The sequence below is a fragment of the Stegostoma tigrinum genome, chromosome 35 (genome assembly GCF_030684315.1).
Source record: "Stegostoma tigrinum isolate sSteTig4 chromosome 35, sSteTig4.hap1, whole genome shotgun sequence".
NCBI lineage: Eukaryota > Metazoa > Chordata > Chondrichthyes > Orectolobiformes > Stegostomatidae > Stegostoma > Stegostoma tigrinum.
In genome coordinates this window covers 17,038,426-17,052,447 of record NC_081388.1, presented here as the reverse complement: position 1 = coordinate 17,052,447, position 14,022 = coordinate 17,038,426, and positions in this window count along the sequence as shown.

Below are 14,022 nucleotides of genomic sequence, written 5' to 3'. Positions count from 1 at the left end.
ATCTTCCACCTCTGTCAATGCAAAAAAGCTGCTACTTCCCATGTTCTAACGGGTATGAAATCCTATTTACCCATGGGCTTGGCTCAAGAGTCTGCCTCAATTATAAAATTTGCAATCCTGATTCAACCGCACAAATAGTCTCACACCTCCCTATTTCTAGTGCTATACTGAGATCTCTGCATTCCCCAGTGGGAACTTTGAGCATCCCCAATTTCTTTCACCCACCAGCATGCACAGCCGTGCTTCCAGCTGTCTACACTACAAACTCTGGAATTCGGCTCCTAAACCCCTCAGTTTCTCCATTCCTTAAAGAGAGTGTGTGTTATTAAACAAGATTTGACATAGAGTCAAAGGTGGTTTTTGGAAGGAACAACAAAAGCTAGTGAATCCCAGTGATTTTAAGAAAGTCAGGGCGCAAGAAAGATTTGGAGAGGCACTTCAGACTTTGGAGCCCAGGTGGATGAAGACATGGCCATAATGGCAGAGTGAAGAAAATTGACATGCGAAGTGCTGGAAGGGCACAGAGAACTGAGGATAGTACAGCTGGAGATTACAACGTTCTGTGGACTGATTTGAAAACAAGGATGAGAATTTTAAGACTATTATTAGACTAGCTACTTACATATATTGTAAAACAGGTTACTTTGCTTTTATTTTCAGTTGGAGTGTACATTTCAAAAACCATTTTGCAAATTTTGTTTTTAAGAAAGCAAGGTGGGTTATTCTGTAAAATACATTATTGAAAACAGCACCATCATGTGGCTAAAAATGAATGGTGTGTTGCAGTCTTGGCACATATGCGAAGCAAATAATTACACTTCACATTAGTCCTCAGGGACAGATTAGCAAATAAATAGAAGGACCAATCAAGTCGAAGGATTTCAGTCTGAAACATTTGACTTTTCTGCTCCTCGGATGCTGTTCAACCTGCTGTGCTTTTCTAGCCTCGCTGGAAGTCAGTCTGTGGGTGCGTCTGTAGTCCCTATTGTCTTCAACCAGTCAAGTTTGCTCATTTTGGAACTGAGCAGTGCTGGTGCACCCAGTGTCCATCAGGGTTAAATACAAAGTACGGTGTATATTTTCTAATCAATGTCTCCAGAGATGTTATTCAGAGCAAGTGGGACTTGAACACCGCCTTTCTGGCTCAGGAGGTACAGACACCAGCCGTAATAGCGCTCAGTTCCCTGCATTCTAACTAAAGCACCTCAGATGCAATCTCAAAGAAAAGATTAACACTGAGGTCCTAATTTGTGAACACCACCACAAATCAGGTGGTATTCAATTACATATTTCTGCTTTCAATGAGTAGTTTAGGTTACAAGTAAACAGGCCTGCAATGAAATTCTGCCACATTTCTAACGCATTCACCTTCAGCACCAACCATCCCACCAAACTAGAACCTTCAGTTTGCTGTGCATTCTTCCATTTTAGGAGTAGATTGTCAATATCATATGCTACAATAGGTTTCAGGTTAGTTGACTAACATTATGGAAGGTTAACTAAATGTGAGTTGCCAATGCAAAAAAGAGAACATTTGAATGAGAACAGCCTAAACACATATCTAATGACTATTAGTGGAAACAGTGCTCGTGTGGATGTCGGCCAAAAGTAGCTTTGGGTTCAAGTGCAAAGCTCCTAATGAACTGCTTGTGAACAGAGCTCGTGCTTGACAGATTGCATTTGCCAGCAGTTCTACAGGACTCATGGCCCAACTGATCAGGCAGCAACCTCAGTAGAAAAGGAGGAAAAGCAGCGTTGTGGAGATTGATGAATAAAGGGGAAAAATCTGTAGTGTGGCTTTTTGCTCCATCTTTCCAAGAGCAACAAGAAAAAATTCTAATTCATCTGAAGTGTGGAGTATGCTAAGTGTCATGAAAAGTCCAAGATGATGATCAGGCCAAATGAAAGAGAACATGGTGAGAGCAAGAGGTAACTTTATTATTTATCTACAGTTTTTCATTACATCCCAAAGCATGTTACAGTCAAGGAAGTACTTGAAGTGCAATCACGAGTAAGGTGGTGTATTTTAACATACAGCAAATTACATAGCAAAATTCCACAAATAATGAAGCAGATGCATAAAGCTGGAAAGCTGAACTTAAAGCAAAATGCTAGAATATCTCAATGCATTTACCTGTATCTGGGAAGACAGAAACAGAGATAACATTTCAAATATAACAGGATTCTTCAGAACTAGAATTCTGGAGGACAAGTGATCTAATTTGGGTGTTGCTGGAGGTTAGCAGTTAGTTAAGACAGCAGAACTTCCTTGCTTCTTTGAAATACTAAAATGGATTATTTTACATCCCATGGGAGTGTCAGTTTAAGCACTGATCTGAATTGCCCTCAGTACTGCACCGAGTGTTTCAGCCAGCCCTGGTTTGTGATCAAGTCGCTGGATGTTTTTGTTGTTGGGGGTTGGGGGGGGGGGGTCAAACCCACAATCTAAGTCACGGATCAAAAATGAGCTACTTTCTGATGATTTACACAAGCAGAAATTCTTCACCTTTCAGCCTACCCAATTTAACAGGCAAATAGAATGGGCATTTACAGCACAAGCCATTTGTTAAATGACCAGGGATGGGAAGCTTTATCACCTAACATTGTCAACTTTGGTCTTTAACAAGGGCCTTGATACATACTAGAGATAACAAAGTGTGGAGCTGGATGAACACAGCAGGCCAAGCAGCATCTTAGGTTGATACATATTCATTGTCATCTACCAGTTTATGCAAGTTTGAATTTTATACTGCTCCAAAATCCTGCATATATATTGCATCGTTACCTCAGCAATACACCCCAAGGTACATCAGAGATTAACTTCATCAAACCAAATACCACCAAGGCCTATAAGGTGACATGAGAATGGATGGTCAAAAGCTTGGTCAAAGAGGGAGTTTTTTTTTAAAAAGTGTTTTAGACTTGTAGCTCTCTCTGTTCTTTAAAAGGAAAAAATTCCAACACTTACTGATTTACCAGAATTTGAATTTTAAACCTGGGTGTTTCTTAACCAAACAGGCAGCAAATACAGAATAAGGGGTGAGTGCAGAATATGGTGCAGGGTTCTGAATTTTGAATGACCTCAGTTTTCACAGAGGATTATAAACAATATAGAGGCCAGCCAACAGTGCATTAGAATGAGTGATAATGGGAACTACATTAGAATGTGCATTAAACTGGTCAAGTTTTAAGTACTAAAGACTTGGTTGAGGGCTTGATTGGCAGATAAGGGATGCATAGAATCAGGTAGATAATGGGGCACATGTGAATAAGCAATCTTGGTGATGTGGGGTGGGGTGGGGTGGGGTGGAGTGGAAGGTAGGGTCAAAAGCTCAACTTGGGGTCAAGTGCCACTAAGATTAAGAATTTGACACATCCTCAGAGGACAAGGAGAGAAGTGGTGTTGGTATAGAGAACAGGAAGGAAAGACACTGCCCGCTTCCCAATGTTTAGTTAAATATTCTCCGATACTGCAGCAACTGTAGGTGTTATGTTGAAAGAAGTAGAGGCGAGGTTGAGATGGGTGTCATCAGCACTTTATTTTCCTCCCACAACCACCTACTTCAAAGTTAGATGCTTCCTTAAGATATGCAAACAACCCAAGACATTAACACCCACTAAAATAATCTCTCAAGTCACCTACCAATAGGTTCCAATGGAAAGAAACAAAGAAAATAATGTGTACAAGAATGAACAGAACTCCATTCATGAGTAATAGACCCCAAGACACTTTTTTTTAAAAAAATCCATGTGACCTTAATTACAGATGCGGAAGGCCACTCAGTTTTAGAAAGATCCAGAACTTCTCTCCCCAGTTCTTTTGCCACATTTAATTATAGCTCAAAGATATTAAATAGCTCCACTACCACTCTAAGTTCATTCCAACTATTGATCAGTTTGTCAAGATTTTGCTGATCACTAATTTTTTTTAAATAACATTTCTAACATGTTCGCTCCTTGTCTTGTTTTAGTTCAATGTAGAGTAAAAATTTGGATTAACTTTGTTGTGCACTGTGCAAGAAAACTCTGAATTGTGTACTTTCTTGCTTGAAAAGCTGAAGTTTCATCTGTCTCACCTTAGAACTCATCATGGATCTAAACTGTCTCACAATGCGTGCATGCATACCGGTGGTATTTCTGGGACGTGGGTGTCCCTGGTTAGGCCAGCAATGTGTTACCCATTCCTCATTGCCTTTAAAGAAAGAGCCTTGCTAGACCATTTGAGAGGGCAGTTAAGAGTGTGATCCGTAGTGACATTTTATCCAAATCAGGCAAGGACAGCAGATTTTCTTTTCTAAAGACCAGTAAACCAGCTAGGTGTTTCTTTTTTAAAAGAGTGACAATAGTCAAAATAGTTTCATTAGACTTTTAAATGAATTCAAATTCCACCATTTGCCATGGTGGGATTTGAGCTCAGGATCGCAGAACATTGAGAGTCCCTGGATTACCAATCCACTTCAACAATACCACTTCAGTTTTTGTTCTGTTGTGCAGCTCATAATGAACACTATTACACAAGATATAGATGTTGGTAATCTATTGGAAATGCAAAATAGTCTGGATGTTGTAAATCTGAAAAACATAAACTGCAGGAGGAACAGCAGTTCTGGCAGCATTTTTGAAAAAGAAATCCAATGTCCTTTTTCAGGATTCTTCTTTAATTCTCAAAGTACTAGACTAATTTCTCTTACCCTTCAACATGATAATCTATACAAAACCTAATCTATATCAAACTCAAAACACAAACTCAAGTGGGCAAGATTGTTAAAAATGCAAATTGTTACTCTATACACATGTAGTGGTTTTACTGAGAATTGGAGATGTTTGATGAGGAGGCAGCTTAGTAAGGCAAGATACGAGGCAAGAACAGGAATAAGAATTGCAAAAAATATCAGTGTCCTTATCATATAATCTCCAGAATTGGTGTGAGAACAGAAAATCCTCAATTCACTCGCACAAAACAAGCGTGTTGCCAGTAACCCAATGAAAATTGGTCAATAGAGCAAAGAATGCATGAGTCAAATTCCAAGGAAACATCAGGGAAATCAAGTTGACCCGCATTTCTCACACACAGATCAAGAATTATTCAGAACAACAAAAACAACTTTCATTGATAAAGCATCATTTTCAACGAAAGCAGAAGTACGATTCTTCTCAGAAAATTAGTCAAAAAAAAAGATGAGTGTCTCAAGCCAATTATTTATGGAGCATGACCAGAAACTCAGTTAGGGACGGTTTGGAAGAGTGTCATAAAAAAGGAGGGTGGGGGACTCGCAGAAGGGAATTCCACAGATAGTAGACCCTAGACTTAAATAAAAACAAAAATGAAACTGATTTACGCTTTCCCGATATGTAGCGGCAAGGAGTGGCAGCTCTCAAAAGCTGGCAAACACCATACACAAGGCAACAACATAAAAGGCAATGGTCAAGATATTACGAAGTAGTTGAGGAGGGCCAACATGACTCGACACATGAAAGCTGAAGGGTCTCCAGATCCAAAACGTTAGCTCTGATTTCTCTTCACAAATGCTGCCAGACCTGCTGCTTTTGAAGCTGATATTTTGCCTGGGAAGCACATGAGTATTAGGAAATTTGGGATGGGCGGGTGTACGCCAAGTGATTCATACCAAAGTCCTGTGGAAGTCCTGATGCCCATACATACATGGGCATTCCCACTGACCAGAAGATTTACCGTAATGCTTTCCCGAGAGGGACCTTCAAACATTTTATTACATTAAAGCCACAATAGATGTGTAAACTAGTCTTTCTTTCTGTGATCCTACTGATGTTTGCATAGAAAAGATCATGGACTACCCCTGACTTGACAGCACTTGATACAGGCAATGAAACAGATAATGCATTTCCTGACACCAAAATCCCTCACTTTAGTGAGGAAGTTCACACCATGGGCTCTTAGAACAAGTTCTTTACAAGAATAAGAACAATATAAAAGCAAAAATTGCACTAAAAACAGGGAACAGCTTAGTTTAAAAAATAATTCTACTTGGTTTCTTCAATGTTACATTAACTCCCAATACGCATCCTTCAGCATGGGAAATCAGTACTATTAAAATATTCACAGAAACCATTTAGAGCAATGAAACAATGCAGCAACCACTCTCAACGCAGGAAAGAAATAATCTTTCCTTTTCTCAACCCCACTTTCCAATCATCTGCATGGCACTGTCCCAATCTACTTGACCATCATCTTCCTAGAAATTGGTTTGGTCAAGAGAATCTGGGGAATTTTCAGGCTAAATCTTCTCAGATACTTGCATTGAAATCTGCACTTACACAAGTCTGTGTTGCACAGTGGGACTCTGTAAAGTCCTGGCACACACACACCCTGGAATTCCTGGAAAGTTCAATCTTTCAATGGGCCGATTTACAGTACAATGGGCCCTCAGCCAAAGTCTCCAATACTGAGCTCAGAACCAGACACATGGGCCTTCACTGAATACTTATTTTGGAAATCTTGTTGATTAATACCTGATTGAACTTAGCAACTAACCAGTGTAACTAAATTGAACACTGCAAGTGATCCATCCATTTTCCTCTCAAATCACTGACCCTCTGTACCAACATCACCCCGTTGACCAAAACACTCATTCACCTGACCAATGTATTCTCCACCAACATGCCCCTCCCTTGTCTTGACCAGTCTCCTCTCTGATGCAATCAATCTCCCCCACACCTTCAGCATGTGGAAAACTTTGCAGACAGCAATGTTTCTAAGATTATTTATAACATGTTTGTGTGCAAGCTTCAACCTAGTGTATTCTTAATAAGTTAAAATGTTGACCAAGTCTCAACTTCAGCCAAAGATAGTACACATTCTGATCGCAAATACACAATGACAATTTGGAACCTTGATGTGGCAATCATCCATGGGGCTCTTGTGGCATAGTGGTAGCATCCCTACCTCTGGCCTAGAGGGTTGTGTTTGAGTACCACCTGCTCCAGAGGTCATAATATCTCCAGACAAGTTGATTTAAAACAAAAATCTATAAATCACTAATTAGACTGATGATCATATACCCATCCAATTCTGGGAAAGAGCCTAGGTGCTAAATAAGGATCTTTGGTGAATTTCTGCAGCCAATTTTGTAAATAGTATACACTGCTGTTGAGCACTGAAGAAGAAAGTTAATATTTGCGGATGTGGTGCCAAGTAGACTGCTTTGTCCTGGATAGTGTCAAGCTGAATGTTGTTGGAGCTGCATATGGGAGTATTCAATACGTGTCTTGTAGATAGTGGACAGGCTGTACAGAGACATGAGATGTGTAACTCTGTTCTTTCAGAGCCTCCTGAGTGGGACAAGTATGAATGTATTTCAGCCCGTGTTGAGCACCCAAGTACACTTCAATGCCCAACTCAATTTTTAAAAATTGATAATGCAATACCCTGTATAGCACAAAGTGGTATAGTTCTCAGATTAAGTGTTCTATGTTTCATAATTAATGTTACCAGCCTTCATATATAATTCTGATAATAACAAGAGAACAAAGAAACATACAGGTAGTATTGCTACCAAACAACCATTTCATGAGCACAAGAATGTCGAATTAGAGCATATTTAATATTAATATAAAATAAAAAGTTAATTTGTATAAATTGTTTTAAAAGAGCTAAATATTACATCCAGAGAAGAGCTAGGAATGTAGGTTATGGGTTTTACCATACTGGTGACATTGTGCATTCTTTTCAGCAATAGCATAGCAACAGCCTAGAAAGGAGGTCATTTCTATAGGCTCATCTGAAGCGAGAACCAGTCCCACTTCACACACACACATAGACGATCTTGCTGCTGGATGCCTTTTTGTTGCAGCAAGATGGGAAATGTGTCCCCAATACATGCCTGCACACCACTGCCTGGTGTGAACTTGCCCCATTCAATTGAAAGTTATTGCCCCAAATTAAAAACAAAATAACCAAACGTGTCCCAGTTGGGATTAAAACTGGCCTTTAATATCATTATTATAATGTAATCCAAACAAATCCGTAGCAACAAGACAAGACACTACACTCCAAGAGCGTGCAACAGAATGCCCTGATAAAATGGCGAGGATGCACAGCAGTACCAGGGCAAGACGAGAAACAAAAGTCTACTTTATCTCACAATTCGAGACTAAACAGTGTTCCACAGTTTATGGAGCTTATTTAAAAATAATCACTACAAGCCACTGCAATCCATGATTAAAACTGTTTCCTAATGAAAAGCAGTGTTATTTCTGCAAAAAAAAAGCTATGTAAATTATATGCATAAAATCACTTACAGTAGTCTTTAGCTGATTGATACGAAAATTACTCAGTCATGTCCATTCTGTCCCAAACAGAAATTTCACCAGATGCAACCTAGTTTCCTAGTTAGAATGATGCACCGTTAAAGCAAAACTCCAAATTGGTTTGGGCAAGTGTCGGGGAGACTCAATTTTTCTGTCGTGAACTGTCACCAGATTAGTCTGTTCTACTTCTAAATGGGTGGTAACACCAAATGAAAAAGGAGAAAAGGAGGTGAAAAAGCAGAACTGAGCACTCTCCATTAACGGTGATCCACACAAACCAGAGCAGCAACCTAAAAGGGTCCTAGAAATGGCTCTCTGGTGTAGGTTGGAAGGAAGTTGAAGGAAAGTGAAATTAGGGAAGAATGAATTTAAAAGTCTCGCAGAGCTCCTTTGAGCAGCATGCAATATATCATCCCTAAGCAGTTTTCCATTTCTGATTAATGCAGAATTTTATCCACTAGCAGAAACCCAAGGCAAACAACAGATTAGTAACATGGACAGGTAAGTGAGCCTTTTAGTTAGAATGCATTAGCACAATTCATTGAGTTTTTTTGGAGTTTCTATCAATGTGGGAGGCTTAAAAAAAACCTTACATTCTGCAAAAGCTCAAGCAGAGGTAAAATCGTACGAGCTATAAAATCTAAGGTGGCCTCATAGCAAATCACATTTCATTTGGTAAGTGGGGGGGCAGGAAAAGTACATTTTCAACACACCTGCATAATATAAATGGAACTAGCTGATAAATGAGCACACGAGTGAAATCCAATGGTTATATGCCAACAGTGTTCCCCAATAAATAGAGCTATGTTTGATGTCGAGCAAAGGGACATTCAAAGCTCTAGATCATGTCACTTTTTCAATAATAATGCCAAATATGAAAACCAGAAGAGTTAAAAGGCAGTAATATTTGGGAATTAAGCAATCTGTTAAACAAATGACCCTTTTAGGACCAGACCTACTTTTTCCAGGCTTGCTTCTTAAATCATAAGCAGGTGTTAAGTGTTAGCAGCCACTAAAGCATGTCAAAATCAGGAACAAATAATATAGACCATTACTACATCATGTAATTGGACTAGTAGCCAAAGACCCCAGCTAATTCCATGGAGGCCAGTTCAAAGCCAACCTTGGCAGCTGTTGCAATTTAAATTCAATTAATACATATGTATTTGAAAGCTGATCTCAGTTAGGATGGCCATAAAATTATTGACTGTCGAAGGCCCATCTACTTCACTAATGTCCGTCAGTGATTTAAATCAGCTGTTCCTATCTACTCTGGCCCATGGCAATCTATTTGACTCTTAAACACCCTCAAATGGCCTAGCAAGAGATTCAATTCTAGGGCAATAGGGATTCAAGGGTAACAAATGCTGGTTTGCACCTGGTGGCATTTACTTCAAAAGCAGCCCAAATTTTAAAAACTGCATGGCAATTAAAACACAAGTTGAAGGCAGAAGTTAATAGTCAATGTATTGCCTCTCTTGGCACCATGTGAAACTAGAAAGATTTAGAACAGATAAAGGAAGCAATTCAACCACCACATCTATCAAAACAAAGCTCTATTCCAGCTTTGAATCCTGATCCGTATAAATCTCCATGAAGAAATTTTAATCATCTGCTGCAAATGATGGAAAAGTTGCACTTAAACAAAATGTCAGACTTATGCGAAGAACAAGAGGGCGGCCGGAATGAGGGTAGGGCCAATCAGGGATAGTGGAGAGAACTTGCGTACTGAGTCACAGCAGGTAGGGGGAGGTCCTTAATGAATACTTTGCTTCAGTATTCACCAGTGAAAGGGACCTTGATGCTTGTGAGGGCAGCATGAAACAAGCAGAGATGCTTGAACAGGTTGTTAGGAAGGATAGAGGCATGGGGTTCCATACACCCCAGACAGGATATACCCAAGGTTACTACAGGAAGCGAGGGAAGAGATTGCTGCCTCTCTGGCAATGATCTTTGCATCCTCACTGTCTACTGGAGTACCACCAGAAGACTGGATGGTGGGCAAATGTCATTCCCTTATTCAAGGGAAGGAATAGGGATAATCCTGGAAATTACAGTCCAGTCAGTCTTATTTCTGAGGTGGGCAAATTATTGGGGAGGATTCTGAGAGATAGTATTTATGATTATTTGGAAAAACACAGTTTGATTAGAAATAGTCAGTATTGCTTTGTGCGGGGCAGGTTATGCCTCGCCCCACAAGCCCTATTGAATTATTTGAGGACGTGACAACACGTCAATGAAGGTAGAGCAGTGGATGTGGTATAGATGGATTTTAGTAAGGCATTTGATAAGGTTCCACATGGTAGGCTCATTTAGGAAGTAAGGAGACAAGATTCAGGGAAATTTAGCTGTGTGGATACAAAACTAGCTGTCTAATAGAAAACAGAAGGTCGTAGTAGATGGAAAGTATTCAGCCTGGAGCTCAGGGATCAGTGGTGTTCTGCAGGATTCTTAGTGATCTTTATAAAATGACTCGGATAAGAAAGCGGAAGAGTTTGCCGATGACACAAAGGTTGGTGGAGTTGTGGTGGGTTGCAATGGTACGCTAACAGGATGCACAGGATGCAGAGCTGGGCAAAGAAGTGGCAGGTGAAATTCAACACAGAAAAGTGTGAAGTGATTCATTTTGGAAGGTCGAATTTGAATGCAGAATTCAGGCTTAGTGGCAGGATTCTCAGCAGTATGGAGGAACAGAGGGATCTTGGGGTCCACATCCACAGATCCCTCAAAGTTGCTACCCAAGTCGATAGGGTCGTAAAGAAGCCGTATGGTGTGTTGTCTTTCGTTGGCAGGAGAACTGAGTTTAAGAGCTGAGGTTATGCTGCACCTCTACGACTCTGGTTAGACTACATTTGGAATATTGTGTTCAGTTCTGGTCGCCTCATTACAGGAAACCTGTGGAAGCTTTAGAGAGGGGGCAGAGGAGATTTACCAGGATGCTGCTTGGACTGGAGGGCAGGTCTTATAAGGGAAGGTTGAGGGATCTAGGGCATTTTTCATTGGAGCAAAGAAGGACGAGAGGTGATTTATAGAGGTTTACAAGATGATGAGAGGCATAGATAGAGTGGATAGTCAGAGACTTTTTCCCCAGGGCAGAAATGACAATTACGAGGGGGCATAATCTAAGGTACAGGGGAGATGCCAGAGGGAGGTTCTTCACAGAGTGTGGTGGGCATGTGGAATGCGCTGGCAGCAGTGGTAGTGGAGTCAGATACTTTATAGACTTTTAAGCAACTCTTGGATAGGCACGGAGGATAATAAATTGTAGGGTAGATTGACCTTAGTAGGATAATAGGTCAGCACAACATCATGGGCTGAAGGGACTGTACTATGCTGTACTGTTGTGTTCTTAAATACAGCTAACAATTGGTTCTTTATTTTGCCAGCTATCTAGGCCTTTCAGAGTTACCAACTCATATGCTGCCCCAAAGGAAAACCACCTGCCCCTGCTTCCATCACAATAAAAACTTCCTGCTTCATGCCAAGGGTAAGCAGCTGTCGATTTTTTTTTAGATTTTTTGCAGTGGTAACAGTAGTGTTTGGCATGAATTGCTGAACAGTTACTTTGAAAGAATGTAATCTTGTAAAGCATGTTTGGACAAGTATTTCACCTCATTATTCTACAAAACTGACTTTTGCATCTTCCTATTACAGAACTAATGTGCATCTGAGCAGACACACAAGTTTCAATTTCATGTCACATCCAAATCAAAGCTGCTGTCCCCACATGTAATATCAACAGATTCTTCAGTGTACTAGTTCAAGTTTTGCAATGTCTTTGATCCCAGCCTTCTAATAATTCAGCAGTAGCATTGCCCACCACACCTTCTTCTCATTGAATAAAATTAACATGTTAAAATCCATCCAGTTGGCTGAACAACCCTTAGTTACCAAGTTATTAATGCAGAAACAAATTCTCCCAAGACAATCTTATTTGGATAAAGTTTAAAGTAGATAGGAAGAATTTTATACAGGCTATTGCAACTAAAGAGCCTGTTCACTTTTCTGTTAACAGTTGCGGGGGGGGGAAAGAGAAGGGGGAGAGAAGAGTTGTAAAGGCTGGAATGTGAACAGGTTAGGAGTTCAGGAACTTAACAGTTCAGGAACTTCTGGCAGTTTCACTGGGTTATTCAGTGGGGAGATGTGAAGTAATGGTAATCAAACTGGAAAAGTAGTTCAGAGGCCTAGCCTAATAAGCTGGAGGAACACAAGCTCTGATTAATCATTAACTAATTGCTTTAATTAATTTAAATTCCATCTGAAATTGGAAGGTAGTCTCAATTAAGATACCATCCTATGACCACCAATCCTTTTTTCTTTGAAAATGACAATTGGACAACTAATACATAAAGAAAATTACAGCACAGGAACAGGCCCTTCAGCCCTCCAAGCCTGTGCCGATCGAGGTCCTCTGTCTAAACCTGTCATCTATTTTCTAAGGGTCTGTATCCCTTTGCTCCCTGCCCATCCATGTACCTGTCCAGATATATCTTAAAAAACACTATAGTGTCTGCATCTACCACTCTACCTGCAATGCGTTGCAGGCACCCACCACCCTCTGCATAAAGAACTTTCCTCCTCTCACTTTGAACTCATGACCCCTAGTAATTGAGTCCCCCACTCTGGGAAAGAGCTTCTTGCTATCCACCATGTCTATACCCCTCATGATTTTGTAGACCTCAATCAGGTACCCCCTCAATCTCCGTGTTTCTAATGAAAATAATCCTAATCTCCTCACCTTTCATCATGGCTAGCACCCTCCATTCCAGGCAACATCCTGGTGAGCCTCCTCTGCACCCTCTCCAAAGCATCCACATCTTTTTGGTAATGCGGTGACCAGAGCTGTACGCAGTACTCTAAATGTAGTCAAACCAAAGTCTTATACAACTGTAACATGACCTGCCAACTCTTATACTCAATACCCTGTCCAATGAAGGAAAGCATGCCGTATGTCTTCTTGACCACTCTATTGCCACCTTCAGGGAACAATGGGCCTGAACACCCAGATCTCTCTGTACATCAATTTTCCCCAGGATTTTTCCATTTACTGTATAGTTCGCTCTTGAATTAGATCTTCCAAAATGCATCACTTCGCATTTGCCCAGATTGAACTCCATCTGCCATTTACCCGCCCAACTCTCTAATCTATGTATGTTCTGCTGTAATCTCTGACAGTCCCCTTCACTATCTGCTACTCCACCAATCTTCATCGGCATGCTTCAGCCTTTATTGCTAGGAGGTTGGAGTTTAAAAATAGGGAAGCCTTGTTACAACCGAGCAGGATGTTGGTGAGGCTGCACCTGAAACATCTTGTATAGGTGTGGTCTCCATATTTGAGAAAGGATACACTGTCATTGGAGGCACTTCAAGAAATTCACTAGGCTTACTCTGGGAATGAAGGGGTTGACTCAGCAAAACAAGGTTTATTCATTACACTTAAGAATGAAGGGGTGATTTTAATGAAACATGAGAGGGGGGGCCTGACAGGTTAGAGGTTTAAAAGATGTTCACACTAAAGGGGTAATCTCAAACTAGGGACAGTTACAGAAAAAGGGGACACTCATTTAAAGCTGAAATGCAAAGGATTTTCTTCAGAAAGAGGTGAATATTCGGAATTCTCTACACCAGAGAGTTGTGGAGGCTAGATCACTGGAAGTATTTAAAGACGACGTGGCTGGAGGCTTGAATTGAGACGCTGAGGGTTAGGAGAGCTGGTTTGAAAGAGTCGAGGCCTGG